The following is a 15591-nucleotide window of genomic DNA, read 5'->3' on the forward strand; positions in this document are numbered from 1 at the left end:
CCAGTCTCACATATCATAATTAAGGAAAATCAATGAATATAAGATATTAATGCATGACATTAAGTAAGAAGATGCAGAGCAAAAAAATACAAAAGAAAGCGTTATTATTCTTGATTTCCTTTTTTAATTTTTTAGTCGCAGTAAGGCCTTAAACACGTAGCAAAACAAAAGATATGCAACAGTATCCAAGTGTTCAAAACGATAACTCTTAATTGATAAAATAAGAATATTTTAGAACATGTATGAATGTTAGGTATGGTGATGAAACAACTAATGATAAAATCTCAGACAGTTGTCTGCCATATATTTTCTGTTTTCTCTGTAGTGCCACTGATAAGTCTCGTATAGACAAATTTCACTTCTTATGTTTCATATCAAAAGCCCAGTTTCTTTAATCAGTATTTTGAATCGATTGAATAAAATGCTCGTCTTTATATATTTAATTATATTTCCCCAAATTTAAATCATCATCAAAACAAAAGCATGTGTTTCAATTAACATATCCAGAATCCAAATTCCCTTCAAATCAAATGCAACATATTTTTTTTTTGAAAGTTCTTACAATATTTGAATGGCTGTTGGTGTTGTTTATTCTTTAGTTTTCTATGTTGTGTTATGTGTACTATTATTTTTCTGTTTGTCTTTTTCATTTTTCGCCATGGCGTTGTCAGTTTGTTTTAGATTTATGAGTGTGACTGTCCCTTTGGTATCTTTCGTCCCTCTTTTGTTTATGAAGAAGGCGAACTTTACCAAATGGTACACGTACAGTCTAACTCATAAGTCAAAAATAAACTGAAAACGCCATGGAATATAAAGGGATAAGACCAAATGACAATAAACATTACACAATACACAACATAGAAAACACTGACTAACTAATCATTTACTCACATAATTTATTGGTGAGTCGGCTTTGTTTATAACTCAAAACTCATACTTGCGACAGAGAAAAAAATCAATAAATATCTAATCTGTAATATAAAAGCAAATATCACGTAAAATATAAAATTTATATCAGCAGACTAATACTTGGGAAAAATGTTATAATCCTGAATTCCTTTTAATACGTTAGCTAAACATAAAAACTATGACTTATGCTAGTGCTCTCCAACTGGTAAGTCAGTTTGAACAAAAAGATAGACATAACTTCTTTGCATGTTAAACATTGTTAAAGTCTAAAACTTGTGACCTACTAATTTTATTTTTAAGTTTATCGTCATATCTATTTCCCGGTAGAAGTAATCGATATTTGTTATGCAGGTATGAATAAAATTATGTATGTCTTGTTTTAAAATTAAGGGACATGTGACACATATGAGTAGTGAACTTTTGAAACAAATCATTAAATCGGTCAATGATTTGTACCTTAAGTGGAAGTAAGATGTCCTTGTAAACATTTCTATACTTTGTTAGATAACAGAAAACTAAAGGTAAATATCAATAATAAAAAATAGTACGAATGTCATTTTATTTATTTCCTTGTTTAGCATAGGTCGTCTCTAAAAATGTAATAGCCTTTATAAGTGTAGTATATGATCTTTTTTTAAATGTTATTATCTCACATTTGTAATCTTCCTTGCTAATAAACTATAAAAGTTTAAAAGTGTATATATAAGTTCCAACGCACTGGTATAAATCTTTAACTATTCAGCGTAAATGATAGTAATTAAGACAGTTTGGGTTGATTACCAAACCAATTTTGTCAAAAAAGGAATTGTAAACAACCATCACACAAGAATAGGGTTAAGAAAAGATAACACAATCAAAAACTTATAAATCATACTCGCATTTCGTCTGCTAAAGACTCACCAGTGAAGCTCTAATAAAAAAAAAGTCTGAAAGCATTTAGAACTAAAAATCTGAAAAAATTTGCCAAATACAAACACAGCAATGGCGTTTACTCGGCTTACGTTACTCTCTTAGATACCAAGTTTAACACAGTATTTGCTTTGGAAAATGTCTGTACCAATTCAAGAATATAAGAGTTATGTGTCACTCGCTGTATAGGGTGATCTAGATCGATTTTGTAAGTTTTATCAACTTTTATGTGTATACCTTGGAATTTGGTATGTTTGTAACTATTTTGAACGAATCTATTTCATCGAACTGAAGAGAAAGGATACAACAGACGCAGTTAAGTCTAAGTCATATTTTGAATTATATCAATAAATTGACAATGAGGGTCAGTTGAAAACAAAACTTTATCAGATGTATATTTTAAAATATCAATATGAAGACAACTTGATTATCGGGATATATGTAAGAATTATAGCTGCAAGTCTGTACGCGTATATATTTATTTACACGATCTAGTTAAATTAAGTACTACTATATATATAAAACGAAAGACAACTTTTTAAGTGAAGTTTATACTAGACAATTTCAAAATGTTGATAAAAACATTATTCAAAAAATAAATTAATATACAAAAGTAGTTTAATAGTCAAATTATCCTTACAACTTTGGCTGGGCTCGTAATAATAATATTTGAAACAAAATTTCTTTCGCGTGTTTGTTTTTGAATGGTTAAATGTCTATAAGGTTATTGATGCATCATCGTAAAATATATCATATCAGTATATCTTAAAATTGACAATGAAATTCGGAATGTGTCAAAGAGAAACCAACCCGACCATAGAACAGACAACAGCAGAAGGTCACCAACAGGTCTTCAATGCAGCGAGAAATTCCCACACCCGGAGGCGTCCTTCAGCTGGCCCCTAAACAAATATATATCGTGTTGTCTAGCGGGACGGCTGCTGTGCAGGCGATTTGGTGTCATGATATCACAGTAGCATGGGTTCGAATATATTCTCTAAATAAAAATGAGAACTTAAAGGAGACAGATATTGATGTTTGTCTGTGGGCTCGCAATACAAATCTGTAAATATGTTTCCATCCCTCAATTGCGTTTAAACATAGCAGACTCTAATGTAACTATACTACCGTTGTCAAATCTGAAATATTGACAAATTTAGACCGTTCACTGCTGTTTATTTGGAATCCTTACTGACGCAATCTTTCTTGTAACATCATTTTTATTTAGAGAATATATTTGAACTCTCTGATGTAAATAGTCATATAACCTATGTCGTGTTTAACACATTTTTAGAACTGTGCAAGCGTCTTACCTTCTGTTCGGTTTGACCTTTTTAATTGTATAAACTTCAAGATTGTAACAGCTTAATCTAAGTAGACTGATAATTGATTCATTCAACATCACAATCATATATACTGATGAAGGATATCTGTTATCCGAAATATTTATAAATAATTACATTTATAGTTCCTTTTTGTGTTATTGGTGTTGTTATGTACACTTTTTAGGCGTTTATATAATTTATTTTATTGTGTACATGTATCGTTACTTGTAATGATCCAGCGCCCTCGTTGGGAAAATCGTTGACTATTATTCAGACGTTTTATATATATATAGATATAGGAAGATGTGGTGTGAGTGCCAATGAGACAACTCTCCATCCAAATAACAATTTAAAAATTAAACCATTATAGGTTAAAGTACGGCCTTCAACACGGAGCCTTGGCTCACACCGAACAACAAGCTATAAAGGGCCCCAAAATTACTAGTGTAATTATATATATATAAACGAGTCTAAATTGAAAACTACGTTCAAACCTATGACTGCGTTGGATAAAAACCGCAATTTTTATACGTGTGCATGTCAAACAAATTTCGTTGTAGAAGGGTCTAAAAACAGCACAAACAACATTTTCCAAAAGACCAAAAGAGTGAAAAAGTATATTTAAACAAAACGCATTTGACTAACAGGTCGAACAACTGATGTTCTTTAACCCTGCTGACTGCCATTGGCGATTGCCAAATAAAATTGATCACAGGTTGTAACAAAATGGATCTTATTATAAATTTAATACGTCACAGAAAGAAAAAAAAATTGTTAACTTGTGGACAGGATGTTGTGCCACAAACATTCGGTGTCAATATTTCTTTAGAACACCATATCCGGATTTCGACAATAAATGTCTCTTCAGTGATGTTAGGGATCGAAACGGTATTTGGAAGGCCATATAAAAAGCACCCTCATTTTTAGAGAAAGTACCCTCATTTTTAGATTAACTCTTGAATTTTAAGAGTCAATATATAGGATGAACGGATCATATAAACCGGAGGGAAAATATGATACATGCCCAAACAAAAAATATAAACGAGTCTAAATTGAAAACTACGTTCAAACCTATGACTGCGTTGGATAAAAACCGCAATTTTTATACGTGTGCATGTCAAACAAATTTCGTTGTAGAAGGGTCTAAAAACAGCACAAACAACATTTTCCAAAAGACCAAAAGAGTGAAAAAGTATATTTAAACAAAACGCATTTGACTAACAGGTCGAACAACTGATGTTCTTTAACCCTGCTGACTGCCATTTGCGATTGCCAAATAAAATTGATCACAGGTTGTAACAAAATGGATCTTATTATAAATTTAATACGTCACAGAAAAGAAAAAAAAAAGAAAAAAAAAAAAGAAAAAAAAAAAAAAAATTGTTAACTTGTGGACAGGATGTTGTGCCACAAACATTCGGTGTCAATATTTCTTTAGTACACATATATATATATATACAACTCGTCTATACATCAACCCAACAATGTTAGATCTGTAAATTTGCTTTTGCAAATTTTTGGTTCTTCCCTCGCCGGGATTCGAACTCATGCTACTGTGATATCGTGACACCAAATCGCCTGCACTGCAGCCGTCCCGCTAGACCACACGACCACCTAAGCTCTACAAAAATAGAGCTTTTGCTGGCCGTGTGTTACCTTTCCACGTCAGTTTTAATCTAGCGGCGTACTACAGTACATCATATACTATATCATACCTACTTAGTCTTGAGTTTTCTATAATGTGTATTTGTACAATTTGTTTGTCAATTGGTTGATTTTCCTCGACTTAGAGTATGAATACCATTTTGAATAAGCAGCTATCTTATCTTTTAACTACGACATTTAAAAATAGAAATATAATCAACGACAAGTTCTACTCTACAAATTTTCCTCAGAGAGGGTTTAACCATATTTGAATTTGAAAATTTACAACTATATGCATTTGAAACATATAGGTCTTTATAACTATTTAGAGAAAGTTGGTGTAAATCATAGTCCTTAATATAGATCTGTGATGAGACTTATGTTAAATATATGCAAGTTTTAGTCTACCCTTCTATATCATTTAAGATGTGTTTTTTCATTTGATTTTGCCATGTGTTTAGGGACTTTCCCATTTGATTTTCCTCTGAGTTCAGTTTTTTAGTGATTTTATTCTTCTTTTCTTTTTTTTATAGAAATGGCAAATCAAGACGAAAAGGATGCTAGTCATTATAAAGGAGAAGAAAATACAAAATCAGTTCCCATTACTCGTGAAATCGAAAGGTTCTTACTTTGACGAATATACTTTTTTCAAATGTGTATATACACTCTCTCATTCTATATGAACCACAATTTCATCAAAATTTCATTGATTAAATCGTACTATGTATTTCGAACGCTTATTAATGTTTGCACTTAAACACACCCTGGAAATGACAGTTTTGTTCTCAAATAAAACCAAACACTTGCCACTTGTAAAACAGAATCAAACTGGCAAAAAAATATTGCTTAATTTGTTTTACTCTTTCTCTTCTATTTTCATGTAAGAGACTTTATTTACGAAAATCATCATTAGGTTAAGAATTATTAACTATTAAAAGGAAACACTAAACACAAGTAATATACCATTCCATTACAATAAAATTATTCTATTAACTTGAAATGAATTTCTTTTTATAGCAACTCTGGATCAGCTAACATATCAAAAAGTCATTTGAAGCAAGCAAACTATGCAATCAGTTCTGTAACGGCAGTAGTAATCGACAACGTAACGTTCGAGAGTGATTTGAATTTACCTGATCGAAAAGGAAGTAATGTGGATTCTTCGTCCTTGTTCCAAAGTTTCCTGGAACTTGGTTTCGAAACTGACCTCTTAACTGATGCCTCATTCGATGAAATGGAAGAGAAATTTAAAGATAGTAAGACTTTTTTTTAAAGATGTATTATTCATGAATGTTCTGTTTTGAATATATATAATTCATTTGCAGCATGAAGTGCACAAAAATAAATTGAAAGCAACTGCTAAGCCTAAAGGATTTATATCACATCGATCTTTTGTTTGTTAACTTATTAATTTTTGTTCTTTCCATCCACTATTGGGGGCTCAAGAATTATTTTTATTCTCCCGTTACATTGTTTATGTGCCTGTTAAAGTCAGAGGTCTGTATTCCAGTTGTTGGTTGTTCGAAGCCTCTTATTCAGTGGTTGTTTTAATTCTCTCATATATGTGCTATGTAAATTATAATCTTAAAATAAGGCCATTTTATGCCGTTAGTTTTTCTCGTTTAAATGTTTTCAAATGTTTTGTATCGAGCCTTGTATCGCCATGTATACGGTATAGCTTTTTTTCGTATAATTGAAGGCCTTACAGTGACCTATAAGTGCTTATTTCCACGTCATTTGAACTCTGGTGGATGGTTGTATATCTGGTAATTACTTCCGGTCTACTTTTTTATATAGTAAAAGAGGGATGAAAGGTACCAGAGGGACAGTCAAACTCACAAATCGAAAACAAACTGACAACGCCATGGCTAAAAATGAAAAGGACAAACAGACAAACAAAAGCACACACGACACACACAACACAGAAAACCAAAGAATGAACAACACGAACCCCACCAAAAAACTAGGGGTGATCTCCGGTGCTCCACATGTGACACCCGTCATGTTGCTTATGTTATAACAAATTCGGTAAATAGTCTAATTCGGTAGGTCTCATTCATGAAAGGGCAGGGGATTGTTGTTACGACGTAAGGAACATTCTGATATCATTTGTGAAACGGTTATTCCATAACGGTCAACCAACTCGTGATGGCGTAAGTAAAATTTATGAAGAGATGATTTCAACTTAACCATTGTGGAACTCTTGATTCAATAGCTTCCTTGTGAGCAAAAACCCTCTATAAAGAAAATCGTGATAGGAAATGAAAGCACGGGAATGTCGTATCAATTGGGAGATATATACACCGTATGCAGGTGCTGCTGGAATGTTGCTACTTAGAAATGAAAAGTTGACAATTGATCACTTTTGCCGTAAAATTTTGTTTTCAATCGCCCCTCATTGTCAATTTCTAGATTTAAGTCAAGATATGAGGCCGAATGTATCTGTTGTATTCTTTTTCTCTAGTTCAATGGGATAGATGCATTCGACATTGTCACCAAATTTTTAATTAGTTAGTGATAGAACATCATCTATTTAGCGGAAAGTAGAGTTAAAGGATATTGCTAACTTCTTATCTTTCTTCCTAAGGAATTCCTGTATGAAGTCAGGATCATAATACAAAAGAAACAAATCGGCAAGAAGAGGACACAATTCGTTCCCATTGGAATGCCGATAGTCTGTTGAAAAACAAGTCCCCCGAACGTAACAAATATGTTGTCAATCAAGAAATCAAGCATCTTGATAATGTCATTTTCAGAGAATTTTTTGTTTGAATCAGAGTGATCCTTTACAAAGGAGGATTTATCCCTTCCCAAGACAAGATACTTGTATCTTCGTTGGCCATTCTTTTTTTATGAAACAAAGCAATACCAACTCTTTCAATTTATCTTTTAGTTTGGAATGTGGAATACTTGTATAAAGTGTAGAAAATTCCAATGTTTTCATACAATTATGAGATAAAAGAGCGTAAAATTGTATGTACTCTAAAAGATTTTTGTAATTTTAAAGTATCCACATCTGATTCACGCCACCTCTAGAATAGGCAGTTTCACAAAAGAACTTTAAAGCCCGTCTTTGATTGCTGATCAAATAGATGTTACTAATTTAGAAAGAGGTTTCGTGGAGCACTTGAAATACCCAGCAATATAACGTTGTTTGTAAGGACACTTATGCAGTTTAGGTATCTAATACAGTGATGGAAGATCCATTTCATCATCTTTGGTTGAAATTCCAAAGAAACATAGAACTGACCTGTGATTATCCAGGATTTTCTCTTTCGTAAGTGTCGTGAGTGTATAATTATGTTGGGTTTCCAAGTGAATTGTCAATACCTAATTCGTTTATCCAGCAGTTAATGTAAGGAGTTTTACACACACAAACGATGTTGTTTGGGGCTTTATCTGCAGGGACAACAACATATTTGTCATGAGGGTAGGATAAGTGTTTTGAAACACACGTTGAGGTGTAATACCATCAAATCAGGGTACATCACATCCGGTTGTATACAAAAGTAGGTCTAAAGAAATCTTGCCTTGAATTTGACCGTTGTATGTAATTAATCCTACATTTTATTGCAGTAAAACTATTTCTGTGTCATAAACATATGTCTTGGGTATTTCAAATCACCATTAGTTTTTATTTGTGATTTCTATAGAAAATTTTGTATTCTTGAGGTTACATGGTGACTAAACCTTGTACACAGATAGAATAAGGGGAGAAATTTGATTGGTTAACTTCCAATGATGGTTTTTTTTCTTATATGCAATGAAATGTTATATGAAACTTTTTCTATAGAACTGGACAGGATAAAACTTTACTCATGCCAGGTATTTCTTTATTTGAAACAAAGATAAATTCTGCACATTTTTTTGAAAAGTGCAAATTTAACAAAGACTAACAGGGGAAAATCAATGGTGGCATTACACCTTGATATTAAGAAAGGTCAAACCAAAATGGAACTCATCTCTCCTAGTACACGTCGTGTCACCATTTAAAAATACTTTGATGTTAATTGTTTGATGATATTAATTACTGGATTTACGTGGTCATTTGTATAAAAACTGTTAGCTCTTGACACTGACTCGTGGAAATATATTTTCAAGAAATAAGACATCGGTATGTATTACTTATTTACGAAAGCAAAGGGAACGAGTTTCAAACATAATACAGTTGGTTTGATTATTTGGTGTGTTTCAATCTCCATTAGAAAAAAAATGTACTCTATGGAATTCCGATTTTCAAAACAGAAGTTCTGCAAAAGTCCATATTCTAGTTATGTCAATGTCAAATCGATATTTTAAACGGGTCACTGTGTTTGAAATCTTAACTTGGTAGCAAAATAAAATTTGTTTAAAGGCTTAGTTGATATGTATATTTATGTTTGTAGTAAAAAACGACAGCAAACAGTTAGAGAAAACTGGCTGCCTCGTTGTAGCTATACTGACACATGGGGATGAGGACACTGTGTGTATGACAGATAAATATGTCAAGATAAAAAAAAGTGATGTCCTTCTTCAATGCAGAAAACTGTCCAGAACTTATTTTGAAGCCAAAGATTTTCATTTTCCAGGTGAGATAATTAAAGATTTGAATCTTTTCATATATATTGTACTCTATATGAGGTACGTACAAGTGTTTCCTGATATAATGGGTTATTGTTTTTAAGAATTATATTATTTTACAAGCACCTTGTATATGATATCAATTAAATAAGATGAATGGTATGAATTTTTACTCACATGAGTAAAAGGAGTGCTGGACAGAAGCATTTCAGTTGAAAGCTTAATAGTGAAATAGTATATTCATTGTGTATTATCAAGGTTTGGCAAACATCAATTAAATAAGATTAATGGTATGAATTTGTATTCACATGAGTTAAAGGAGTGCTGGACAGAACCATTATAATTGAAAGCTTAATAGTGAAAAAGTATATTCATTGTGCACTTTGTATTATCAATGTATTGTGTTATTTTGATTACAGGCATGTAGAGGACAAGGAACTGGGCGTGGTGTAAACGTGAGAGTAGTACGAGATCCAAACCAGGCTGATGGCATAGCTGAATATTATGATTATAACAAATCGTATGGAGTACCAATGCGTATACCTAATGAAGCAGATTTCTTAGCAGTGTACTCTTCTTCCCCTGGTGAGTGTTATATAATTATGATGACAGTTTCATATTGTATATTAGTATTGCTAAAGCTAAATCATATATAAAATCTTCCTATGCTAGTCCCAAGTCAGTAACATGTAATACATTGGCTGTAGTTGAGTAAAATTTGTTATACATTTGCAAAATAAAGCTAGATTTAGTGAATACACTAGTGTTTTTTAAGTACCTGGCTTTAAAGTAGCGTTCAGAAACTGATAATAATCTTACATCGGTACCTATTTATGTATTAGATGTGATTGTGTTTGTGCTTCATACCATTCTGATAAGCAAACCATATTCTACACGGGACATTTCCAATTGCTTGATTTTTATACTTAGGTTTGATAGTGTGTTATTACACAACTATCCGAGCTAATGGTAAGGTTCACCACTCAAACACAGTATTTAACCTCATCCTTAATATATCCGTACTAAATCTGCAGTTTGTAATTAAGTGGATGTCTTTGGTTTCTGTAATTCAATTTGATTGTTGTTCATTGAAAACCATCGTGAAGCCATGTTAGATTCTTTTCAAAATTTCTTTATAGAGAAAAAAAGAAGAACAAAAAGAAACCGAAATATGAGTTATTGTCATTTATAACGAAACATATTTTTAAACAGGTTATGGGTCATACAGAAGCACAGAAAAGGGAACTCCATTTGTGAACCATCTGACAGAAGAACTACGTCACATAAAGGCAGGTGAAGATTTCTATAAGATATTGACCAGAGTAAATCGAAAAGTTGGAATCGGATATCAACCAAAGATTCCAAGGTGTGGTGTTACTCAGATGCCTTGTTTTATTTCACATCTTACCAAAAAATTGGTTTTAAAACAATAAATGTTTGACAGTTAAACAGAATACTCATTGCAATTGTTAAATTGTGTTCCTGATGGAGCAGATATTATATACATATGGAATTGAAATGAGCAATTTTAAAATGTCATCAGATATTTTTTTTTTATCAAACGCTGATATGTTTGTTTAAATTATAGTGAATTTTTAGTGACAATAAAATATTCAAATTATAAAAAAAAATGTCGTCAAAAAATGAGATAAAGAAGTAAACAAACTAACACCTGTTAAATTTTCAAACCGTTGGGCAAAGTGAAACAAATGATTGTTCATTTTATCGACGCATATACATTTTGAATTCGGACCAAACAAAATGCTTTGATCAAATATTTTTGTATAATAAAAAAATTGTAAATTATTCAATTGTTTATCTAATGAGTATCGATTTTATTTAATTTCAAAATTCAAATTGTCAAATGTAAATGGTATAGTTACGTTTTTTTTGTAAAAAAAACGGTAAAATATTTCAGTTATATATTAAGCTTCTTAATTATTATTGAGATAATATACTAATATTACTATTAACGTCCGACCATACTTATACAAAATATGTTTTTAAAAAGACTTGATGCATTTTGATTAAAAAATATATTTCAGTTGAAAGTTCAGAACATTTATTTCATATATTGACATCATCTTTTTTAGCTTTTTTTCTACACATTATTTAATGTTGTTATCTCAAACATTTGATAATCTTTTTACTGTTTAACTCTTAGACATTTGGAGAAAATGTATAGCCCATAATTTTTATTTTTTTTATTTTACTTTTTGTGTGTTTACAACATAATGGAATGGCACATTTAGTAGTATGTTTTTTAAGGTTTGATGTAAATTTCAAATTCTAACACTGATATCATAAAACAGTTATTAGGAATATTTTGTTGATATCTATATAAGACATTACAAGTCCAAATTAGCAAAATTGGTAAGCCATTCAAGTAAGCATCCAGAGAGGTTTAAAAAGTAGAAAACAGTATTTTGAGCTCAATTATGGCATATATTTTCGTACACTGTAATGATTGCATAACTATGATAATTTTGAAAATCCCAATACTATTTTTTATATTTTCTAAGATTGAGATTTTAGTACATAAAAGTATTGTGTATATATTTATCACCTATTCTATTATTATTCAGTGTTTTTCTTTAGTTTATCATGCACAGATTACATTTTACAATATACTTACATTGAGTTGTTAATGAATATCATCATTTTGTATATTTTTCTTAATTAATAAATTAGTCACTGTTTTTTCCTTTTTTAACTATGCACAATTAACATTAAACACTGGTCATACAAAATAAAATAGACACCAGTAATTTACCAATCTCTAAATTCAATGAATCAATAAGATGGATACAAGTTCACCAAAAAAACCTAAAGGAACTGCACGACTCAAAAAAGAGAGGAACTGGGTCTGACAATATGATAAGACTCCCCTTATACCGCTTTGTTTATCGACACTCAGTCAAAAAATCACAACAGGCAGCATAACAATTTCCGATTAATGTTTATAAAATGCTAAAATTCTTCGTAAACTGTTCGATTTACTCATCCTTAGTTTCTTCATATAAATAACCTGACCGACTGTGCTAGGCCTTCACGGGAAGTCAAGATCTTTACAATCTTAAATGCATATGCTACATACTAAATCACGCATGTCACTTACTCGTTATATATCTCAAAAGAAACTAACGAACCGCTTTAATTTTCATCATAACTATTATACTTAACTTTTCCTTTCTGTTCTGTTCTGTTCTGGTTTTCAAATTCACAGACTACTTGTATACATGCAGTCTTTTATGTACGCTTTCGATTTTGACTTGAAAATCCATTGGTTGCCTTCTGTTGTTGTCTGCTCTATGGTCTGGTTGTTGTCGTTGACACATTTCCCATTTCCATTCTCAATTTTATTAATATTGCAAAACCATAAGCTGCAAACAAATAACTCTTGATGACTGTTTTTTGCAACTGATGATATTTTCTGAATTTACATTCTTCTGGAACGCTCATACCCAAACAAATTGAAAGCTAATAAAAAGATCTAACAACCTAACACGTAAAGATCTTTAAATTTAAAAGAGGACTTAACAAAAAAGGAACTTCATTTGAGATCAACTTTTGTATAATGTTTTATGCTGATGTGTGTATGCTATATGCCTCACTGAAGACTGCTCATATCTTGTGTTCCTACAGCTACGTGTAAAATTATCCTCTTCCAATTCAGACAAGTATGTGATTGATCTGATGCACGATTGCCTTTCGTGGGATTATATAACATAAGTTAGGCTTCGTTTAAAAGAACCAGAAATTATGAGAGCTGATTTATGCAAGACACACAAAGCTTTGATTCAACATGGATGATCTTGCCAATCTTGTAAATATACGTAGTTCCCCGTATCGGCAATACCCTGACCTTAATCCTTACCCTTACCCTAAAACTTACCCTTACACTATAGAGCAGCATGTAGGCAATTCAGCGGGTTGACAGGTCAACTTATAAATATTTGGTCTCCAACAATTGCATTATTGATTAAGCAGGTCTCTACAAGTCGGGGGATCGATAACATATCATCACTCAGACACTTACAAACTAACCTTACAAAACAGCAAGTAGACATGTCAACAGGTCATCATATATATAATTGTTATCCAATGATTGGATTATTGAGTCAGCATGTCTGCATATGTCAACAGGTCAGCAGGTTGACATATAGACAGGTCGGCAGAACAGCTAGCCAGTAGCTCAACTAGTCATTAGGTCAGCAGGACAAAAATATCCTCACTCAAACACTATTTTTTAAAAGCCGGGCCCAATTTTTTCATTAGCGTAGAAAGTCGTCAGGTCATGTAAAAACCTGGACTCGGATAGATGTCAATTGTGAGCTGCTACAAAGACCCATTCACGATTGCAACTTCTTAGATTGTTGATACACATTGAATAACCACTTAATTAACTCTCTGATGGTCCCTATGTGGTCATTCAAAATGAAAAAAACCCATCATCATTTTGTTTTGCTTTGTTCTGGTTTGTTTTGTTTGTGACTTTGAATCTTCGACAGTCTGACAAGATCAAGTCTCATGTCATACTTCATATATTGACAGCTAAAACAGTCACGTGAAATAGTTACATCTAAATGATTTCCGAGCTTATCAACATTTGTTGTCCCGTATAATAAAAAGTTAACCTTGCAAAAGGAGTTAAACATACTTTTACCAAAAGCATATTTATGAAATTCCATATTCTCTACGTTTATTTTTGATATAAGATTTGATTAGTTTGTGAAATTGTGTTTTATATTATCTCCTTGTTACATCTGATTCTTGGAAAAGTACGACAGATATTTCGGGTAAATATATGAATAATCTCAGTTTTATTGTACAATATGTGTGTTTAAAACATCGTAGACAATGTGACAATGTGTGATATAATGTGTGTGTAAGATATGTTTTAAAGTCAGACTGTAACATCGATTTCTAAACTGGTAAGACTTTGGCGACTCTGTCGGTCGAGTCTTTTATTTTTAAGATTAAGGTAAAATACTTAGAATCTAACATTTGTTTTAATAGATATAAACATGATAAAGTGTATTAGAAAATATTTTCATATATCATTGAAACATTGAACTTCGAACCTTGCCAATAAGAATAACCTATTTTTAGTTTTTAATTTATTTCCTTGTCTTTTAATATAGAGTTTTAGTATACTATTTACATTTTCTTGTTGTGTTTTACTTCTCGGAAAAAGGTAACACAAATCAATCATATATATTATCGACAACTGTGTTAGGTAGCATGTCATCAACAAGTATTCATCAAACAGGAAACTGTCAATACTGAGGTATGTCAAAATTTGTATAGAATAATACTTCAAGTTTCTTTGTTCCTTCCAGTTGTTACATATAAAGGTCATTTATAATAGTTTGGCTTTCGCTGAACAAAGTGTTGCATGTGCTCTGCAAGGACGCTTTATATTTTAAATTCACAAGAAAACTATCTAGTAAATTTTGAAAATGCATAAAAACTGTATTTTAGCAAATTAACAATGTTATAATAACCTTTTGATATAGCAAGCAATAGGATAAACATGCTTTTTTTTCATCTTTCAAAATTCGTAAATTGTTAAGGTTGATATTGCGAGGGTGTTTTCACAAGGAAAACTACTGAAAATTCTAGTGGTCAACAAGAAGCTAAGCCCTACCACATAGTCACTTATAAGGACCTCGTCATGACAAAGTGTGAAATAATTCCAACGAAAAACCAACAACCTGTTTTATGGGAAAAACATTGAATGATATAACTATAAATAACAGGCTGCTCGTGATTTCGGCTCGGCATATACACCATTTTGGGCACTCAACACTTCTCTAACATCGGATAATGATGTAACGCAACAATATAAACACAAACTGTGAAAAATAAAATGGCTTTAATCATCCTATCGGCAAAAAGATAAAAACAACAAGCATAACGAAAAAACCCAAATATGTCCCGATCTATAAGTACTGGCGTTTAATGATAGCCTGTTCAAAGCCAAAACAAGTAGTGAATTATTCATGGTATCCAAGGCTTAATGATTATGTTATACATTTTTCTTCAAATTATAATCTTTACAATTTGTTAATATGACATTAAGCGAGCAGCTTTTATATTGAATTTGCTTCGGCGACATGTTTGTTGTACATGTTATTATTTACTCTTATATACAGCTTGTGCAATATCTAGAGGCTCATTTGGGGTATTCGGAGAGTTGTCGACTGTGTATCACTTGTACTTTGTTCAACAGAAGTAAAAT

At 31.7% G+C, this 15591-nt stretch overlaps 1 pseudogene; it reads left to right on the forward strand.

Moving 5' to 3' along the window:
• The first annotated feature begins 1303 nt into the window (after positions 1-1303).
• On the forward strand, positions 1304-10780 carry LOC134706775 (caspase-3-like; annotated as a pseudogene).
• The last annotated feature ends 4811 nt before the right edge of the window (positions 10781-15591 follow it).

Source organism: Mytilus trossulus, chromosome 1 (assembly GCF_036588685.1).
Source record: "Mytilus trossulus isolate FHL-02 chromosome 1, PNRI_Mtr1.1.1.hap1, whole genome shotgun sequence".
Classification (NCBI taxonomy): domain Eukaryota; kingdom Metazoa; phylum Mollusca; class Bivalvia; order Mytilida; family Mytilidae; genus Mytilus; species Mytilus trossulus.